Source organism: Physeter macrocephalus, chromosome 16 (assembly GCF_002837175.3).
Source record: "Physeter macrocephalus isolate SW-GA chromosome 16, ASM283717v5, whole genome shotgun sequence".
Classification (NCBI taxonomy): domain Eukaryota; kingdom Metazoa; phylum Chordata; class Mammalia; order Artiodactyla; family Physeteridae; genus Physeter; species Physeter macrocephalus.
The window spans coordinates 81,527,017-81,535,328 of record NC_041229.1 but is presented as its reverse complement, the minus strand read 5'-3'; the positions used below and the strand labels follow the sequence as shown (position 1 = coordinate 81,535,328).

At 38.4% G+C, this 8,312-nt stretch overlaps 1 pseudogene; it reads right to left on the bottom strand.

The window, feature by feature from the left end:
- Positions 1-7,320: 7,320 nt before the first annotated feature.
- LOC102993453 (hypoxia-inducible factor 1-alpha inhibitor-like) overlaps positions 7,321-8,312 on the bottom strand; it is a 151,023-nt pseudogene continuing 150,031 nt past the window's right edge.

The following is an 8,312-nucleotide window of genomic DNA, read 5'->3' as shown; positions in this document are numbered from 1 at the left end:
AAATTGAGTTATTTGTAATGAGGTGGATGGACCCAGAGTCTGTCATACAGAGTGAAGTAAGTCAGAAAGAGAAAAACAAACACCGTATGCTAACACATATATATGGAATCTAAGAAAAAAAAAATGGTCATGAAGAACCTAGGGGCAAGATGGGAATAAAGACGCAGACCTACTAGATAATGGACTTGAGCATACGAGGAGGGGGAAGGGTAAGCTGGGACAAAGTGAGAGAGTGGCATGGACATATATACACTACCAAACGTAAAATAGATGGCTAGTGGGAAGCAGCCTCATAGCACAGGGAGATCAGCTGAGTGCTTTGTGACCACCTAGAGAGGTGGGTTAGGGAGAGTGGGAGGGAGGGAGACGCAAGAGGGAAGAGATATGGGGATATATGTATATGTATAACTGATTCACTTTGGTGTAAAGCAGAAACTGATGGTAAAGCAATTATACTCCAATAAAGATGTTAAAAAAAGGTCAATTTTTAAATAGACAAATTTATGCTTATACATCCAGATAGCTTCCTAACAATAGTAAAGGTTTGAACAGCTAGCTAGAAGAATGCCAAAGGTTTTGGGAAATGTTTCTTCATCCCTCATGAAAGGCAACAAAACACAAGCAGAGGTGTCAGTATTGCCAGTCCTCACCTTTGTCACGCTCATAAGAGAGACTGATGGCAATGTCAGAATTCTTCTCAAGACTCTTACCTGTTATAGTCGTAGTATGCCTGATGCAATTAGAATGGATTCCAAAATCTGACATACTTTAGTTGGAATCCAGCTTCACAATTTCTAAGCTGTATTATATTGGATAAATTAGTTGGGCTTCCTATGTTACTTCTTGTGAAGATTAACAAAGATGTGGAAAAGATATTTAAAGTAGCATCAGGCAAATATATTCAATTAATAATACATATTATAATTGTTATTATTCTTGATATCTCTGCTACTATGGTTACTATTAATATTATTGTCACCTTTATTGTTATTGTCACTATTGCTATTACTCTTCCTGTTATTGCCTTACCGATGCTAGTCTAACACCCAGCTTTTACTGCAAAATTCTAAAGTTAATGCATTTTGTGGCAGTCTTAATGAAGTGATATGTGAGTACACTATTAAGTAAAAAAGTTAATGTCTTGCCAAGATGTACTAATAGTAGTTGTGTGAAAAAAAAATTGCAAACTGCTTGAGGAACAGGAGAGTTCATTTGATAACAATAGGAGAGCTTCCCTGTCTTTGTGTTATTTCCAATCAAAATTGAAAATTCAGTTGCCACTAGTTTTATGAGTGCCTTCAGCATTGGGGGAATTTGGTGATTAACAACATTCTGCATCATGCTAGAATCTTATGGGCAAAGTAATATATTGAAAAAAATAATAATTTGGGCCAGGTATCTGTTTATAAACCACTGGAGAGATCTGCTACCACACCCTGACAGCATTTGACATTAAGTCCCTCAAGTGTGGGTACAGTGTGAATCTCTACAATGTTAGATCTCTTGACATCTAGCAAAAGCAAGCACTTCATAAATGTGGTCAAATAAATGGATGAACAGGTAGGCAAGCTAGAGGTGCTTTCTCCTCTTCTCTGAAGGAGGGGGTACAGATCAGTACGTCTGAAGCAGACTATGGGATTCAGTCAGGATGCGGCCCAGATTCATTCAGCTACAGATGTTTCTGTCTTTAAATTATGATCAAATTTTAAACTATCCACTATGTGGTAAAATGAAATGTATGCTGGCATGAGAATCAATATTACAGCTTTTATCATTTTGTATTCACTCAACTTGTTGGGAATCCCAAAGAGTAAAGTGCTATATCAAATCCTGCAGAAAGCATCAGTGAATTATACAAGCCTGTGCACACCTTATCCCACAAAAATCTCTGAGGCTTGAGTGGAGAGAAGGGGGAGGAATGAGAATCTGCATTTTAACAAAGTCCCTAGGTGATACGAACCCATATTACACTTTGAGATGCACTGCTCTGGAACTCAGTCTTGCCCCAGCCTTGCCTCCAACTCATCAATGTGCTAAGCCACACTGGGATTCTAGAAAAGCCAGCTCCTTTGACGTGAGCCACTGGAGAGGCAAACTTAAGAAGCCAGAAGTGAGTTTCGAGTTAGCTGCTCACCTCCTTGGAACATGCCAGTTGCAGCTGAGACCTGTTGGTCCCCTCTGCAGATTACAAAGCCGCAGACAGAACCTAGATCCTGGGCCTACTTTAGCCAAGGCCTCCCCCAATCCACTGCTGACCCAGGTGGTTTCTGAAAGGACCACACCAGCAGAGTGACCATCTCAAAGCCGGATAAGCGTGAGTGTGCTCACTCAGTCTATAAGGGTTGATGTTGTAGGGGTAGCAAACTCTGGACCAGTGAGTTGTAGCCTGACCTGTGTTCCCAGCTTTGTCACCAATACACCATGCAGATGTGGGTGAGTTGCGGAATGTCTCTGGGCCACAATTTCTCCATATGTAAAAGAAGGAGGTTAGATAAATCTGGAATGGCCGCGGAAGGCATCCATGCACTGATTGTAAATTCCTGCTGATGAGTACCGCTGAGTGATGGCAAATGTGCTGTGATAGATTAGTCATGTCTGACACACGTACAGAAGTGCAGATCCTCATTCTGTACATCTGGAGTGGGGCCTGAGATCTTGCATTTCCAACAAACTCCAAGGTAATGCTCACGCTGCTGGTCCATGAACCACCCTTTGTTGTCCAATAACAGCCACTCACCACATGTGGTTTTTGAACACTTGAAATGGGGTGAGTCTAGATTGAGATGTGATTTGAGTATAAAATCTACACTAAATTTCAAAGACTTAGGAGGAAGAAAAGAATGTAATGTAATTAGTTACGGAACATATGCAGAATTGGTTACATATTGAAATTATAATGTTTGGGATATGTTGGTTTAATAAAATATGCTGTTAAGATTAATTTCACCCTGTTTTTTTACTTCCTAAGATATGACTAGAAACTTTACAATTACATATGTAACCTGCATGGTATTATTTAAAAAAAAAAACAAACAGATATAGTTCACATATCTCCCAGTTAAAATGTTCAACTCAGTGGGTTTGGGTATGTTACGGTATTTTTTAAATGTGGTTATATATATAAATATATATAGCTAAAATGGCAAATTTATATATATAAGACAAAATTTGCCGTTTTAGCCATTTTAAATGTACGATTCATTGGTGCTAACTGCATTCACAATATTGTACATTCATCACCACTATTTCCTAAATTTTTTTGTCACTCCAAACAGAAACTCCGTAACCATTAAACAATAACTCTCCAATCCCTCCTCTCCCTAGCCCCTAATCTCTCATGTTCTGTCTCTATGATGTTTGTTCTAGATGCTTCATATAAGTGGAAGCATACAATATTTGTCCTTTTGTGTTTGGCTGCTTTTACTCAGCATAATGTTTTCAAGGTTCATCCACATTACAGCATACATCTTAAATGTCCTCAGCACAAGAAAAAAAACTTTTGGTAACTATGTATGCCATGAGACATTAACTAGAATTATTGTGATGATCATTTTCAGATATATACAAACATCAAATCATTATGTTGTACACCTGAAACTAATATAATTTTATATGTTAATTACACCCCAATTTAAAGAAATTGAGGTATAGGTTTGTGACATCCTGATCAAGAGTTAAAAATACAATGTCTGTAGTTACTAGCAGCGTGTGCTCCCTGACAATCTACGGAACGCAGACTGAGAAGACACAACGTGGCCTCATTAGCTTCTGCTATTTCCAGTTTTTTTAACTGATCCAACTGAATATATAATCCAAGTGGGAAGAAGCTTCTGAGGCTTCAAACCAACTACCCAATAGATAATTCCTTTTAGTCTTTGTATTAGGTAACGTTTGCATTTGGTGTCTGTGTCTCAAAGCAGACCTCCATTGCTATCCAGTCCCTTCATTCAGTCTCATAGACTGAAATCCTTTGACTCACTTGAATCTTTCTTTAAAAGCTGAGTGATCTTTACCAGGGGTTTTCTCTGATCTCTTTTCTGACAGATTTAATATACTGCATACTAATAACCTACTTCTATCAACCTACATGCAAGGAATTGCATACACTTGTTAAATAAAACTGAAATATCAAATGAGAAAGTGGTAAGAGGACTTAAAAGTGATCTAATTCTCTCTCACTATTGAAGAGGAGGAAACAAAGCCCAAGTCCCAGAATAACTTTGCTGCAGGGCTGTCAAAAACCTAATTTCCTCACACCCCGGGAAGGACAACCTCCACCCAGTGACCTGCTTCTTATTCTTGCAAAGACTGCTCATAAACCATCTCAAAATTAACAATTTAAAGCAAACATCTGCCATTAACTTAGGCCAACAGACACCTTTCCAGAACCACAGCCATTAGCAAGAGCAAAGCCTAGTAAGCTCGATGCCGAGAGACTGCTGGTTTGGGGAGGCTATTTCACATCTCACTTGCCGAACGTCCAAGCTGCTGACTGAATCCAAGGCAAACGACCTCCTGGAGCTATGCTCGTTTTCTACATTGTGTAGAAGTGGGTTAGCGACAGCAACAACCATTAAATTTGTTTCCCTATGATTGCCGCAGTTGAATCAAAAATTACATATAAAACATCCACATACTTTACAGGTGATCTGATCATTCCAAAAGGAAGGTTTGAAAGCACAGCGCATCCTACCTGAACTTAATCAACAAATACCTCTCTGTCTCAATGCTTATCTTTGCCATAAGGTCAAACTGGGAGGAGAGTGGACAGATGGTAATGCAAGAAAATATTGTTTCATTGATTAATTGCCTGGCCTTGAAAAAGGCTGTTCCCTCTTGTAATCTGGGAGTAACCAGAAAGCAGCTATTGCTTTATAAATTTAATTCAATAGTATGTCGAGTTCAAAAGTGATTTCTCATTTTTTTGAACAAATCTAAATGCTGCAAAATAGGGGGAAAATCAAGTAAATTATGATACATTCACATGATGCAAAGTCTTCATTAAACTATAAATTAAAATATAATTTTAATTATATCATTAAAATGTAATAAATGTAATTTTAATGATATAATTATAATATATAACTATAAAATATATACTATCTTATAATTAAGTTATAAGATAACAATAACAAAAATAGCAAGCACAATACAGCCCATACTGTTTGCCAGGCGCTATGCTAAACAGTAAATGAGAATTATTAACAGCCCTGTGAGAAAGATATTGTTATTATCACACACACACACAAACAAAAACCCTACATATAAAGAAATGTGCCAAAATGTGAACAATAGTCATTTTGAGAATAGGTGCTTATTTTTACTGTATGATATAATTTTCTAAATTTTCTATAATACAATTATTCACTTTTTAAATTAGTTTTTAAAAGTTCGTGTTTTCAACATTGAATTAGTTAAATGAGATGCAACAATTTCCATAAAATTTTGAGTGGTGTGAGAGAAGTCCATAGTAAACAAGGTTATGATATTTGGGTGATCATTGTGTTAGGTTTTTCGCTCTTTTTTACATTATGTTAATATCTGCAACATTTGCCTTGTGACGGCTTAGATGAAACAAATAATACTTTCAAGAGCATCAAGAAGAACCTCTTGCATCTATCCCACACCTAAAATTAGCTTCTGCTTGTCTGCGGAAATGCCTAAAATTTTCATCATTTTGAATCAGTTCTATGGAAATGCCCCTGGGAAAAATAACTCTTCTATTCCTGAGTCGCTAATACTTTCCAAGACGTTGACTCAGGGGTGTTCAACCAGGATGACTTTGCCCCCAAAGGGACATTTGGCAATGTCTGGAGACATCTGTGATTGTCCTGACTGCAGAGAGGTACAAGTGGCATCCAGTGGGTAGAAGCCAAGGATGCTGCTAAACAACCTACAATACAAAGGAGGGCCCCCAGCCCCCATTCCCTTAAAAAGCATTATTCAACCCAAACATCAAAGCGCAGATATTAAGTAACCCTGAATTAGTTTAAGTTATGGCTATGAGAAAGAAATACTCTTCCCTGGTACATGAAGCAGGGTTCTAGACGGAAACTGGTGAAAAAGACTAAAATGCAGAGTAGAAAGGGGAAACAAGACTCAGAAAGGTAAATCTTGGTAAAAACCCAGCTTTTCTCCTCTACGAACCAGAAACGTGACTTTGCATGAGTTCCCTGAGCCTCATTTCCACCCCTTTTCAGTGGGAAGAATAATTACAACTTTCTCACAATGAGTCTTGTGAAAAAAGTAAGGAGTTGTATAAATTCTGGCAATTACGGTTGCAACTACAGCCAGTGAGCTTGCAATGAATAGTGATGATGATGATGATAATGATGATGGTGGTGGCGATGATGCCATTGATGTTGTCATGACGATAATGGTGATGATGGCCATGTTGATGATTTTCACCACGCCTTACCACGCCGCCCTAATCTCTACACCAATATAGACTGTAGACCATCAGAAACAGAGATGGCAAGGCTTCTAGTTTTTAATGTCTCAGAAATTATTTATTCTATTAGTTAATGTAGGAATATAAAGAGAATTAACTCATTACTCAAGAGAATGATCACCAAGGAGCAATAAGAAGAACTCTGTGGACAGAAAAAAAACAGCTGTGAGGATACATCAAAAAGTAGATGCAGGGGCTTCCCTGGTGGCGCAGTGGTTGAGAATCTTCCTGCCGATGCAGGGGACACGGGTTCGTGCCCCGGTCCGGGAAGATCCCACATGCTGCAGAGCGGCTGGGCCCGTGACCCATGGCCACCGAGCCTGTGCATCCAGAGCCTGTGCTCTGCAACGGGAGAGGCCACAACAGTGAGAGGCCCGCGTACCACAAAAAAAAAAAAAAAAAAAAGTAGATGCAAACAGCCTAAGACTCAGCATCTGATACTTCCACTGGGAGATGGTTCTACCAGAGAACACTGCTGAGGTAAATTCACTTCTATAGTCAATTTCTTGCTTAACATGGGAATTAAGTGGAACTAGAAAACAGAGCTTCAGTGGAGTCTTAAAGGCAAATAAGCTAAAATTAAAAATGAAAGTCAACAATTCATTCAGCTGCTCAGGACATAAGGTGATCACTGGACTCATAAACTAGTTTCATGACTTGGAACAACCATTTCACAACCTTAAGTATGTTAAAGAGCACTGCCATTTTCATTACCAGATTCCCTTGGCCATTTCCAATAGACTTTTGATATGAGTTCATTTTTCTTATCCTGTGGATTCTCATGTGAAGTTCAATGAGCTTGTCACTTAATGATGACCCTTGAAAGGATTTCAAGGCAAGTAATAGATTGAGCCACCTCTACCTGTCAATCACCCATGTTTTCTTTCAATAGCTGCCCACTCATTCAAAGGCTCTTGGGATGCTTTGCTCAACAGTTCTGCCTTTTCACATTGGTGCCACAGTGTCCAGATACTTTCATCAGCAAATGCACAGTTCTTTTTACTGCAATAGGTTGGAAGTATTTATACTGCAAATTTCACCATTTGACCGTATTAGTCCATCTTCCTGACCTGCTCATCTTGCTCTTTTCCATTGATCTAAATTTTCTCTTGTCTTCAAGATCTAGTACAATCTTGTCTCTTTTCCTCACTTAAACAATTATCATTCTTACAGCTACATCCTTTTTCTGTTCCACATAATACATACCATATGTAATGACATATCTGTGCTGTAGCAGTTGTGTGTCCTGACAGTTAGCATACAGTCTCTTAAGCCATTCCAGCTTTGGGATTTTGAAGGACACTTCTTAGATATATATCTATATATTCAGGCAAATTACTTAAGCTTTGTTTGCCTTGGTCTCCTCATCTGTAGATAGGGAAAATGGTAGCATTTACCTCATAATGTATATAGGATTTTTTAAATGCCTGACGTACGGGAAGAATTCAATTGTTAGCTACCACACCACTGAGTTTACTATTCCACTGAGTTTTTGTTAATTTGTTTTTCTCTCCAGTTGGGTTGTAAACCCTTTGGGGACAAGAACAGTAGCAGATGTAGTGTGACAAGTCCTAGAACCTGAACCCACCACTTATTAGAGCCCCAGTTCCCTTTTTATTCTTGTCATCTCATTTTTCAGAGAAGGAAACTGAGGCCCAGCGATGTCTAGATTTAAGATCATACAGCTCTGGTGGCAAAACTAAGGGTTAAACCCATTAATGTCAAACTTCAAAGACTTGTTCTCTTAACTCCTCTATAATATCCCCCCTCCTTCTCTTTACATAACCGCATTGAGTACATCAAGTGTAGAATAAGTGTTTATTGATGATTATTATGCAAGCTGTGTTTCCTTAGTATAATA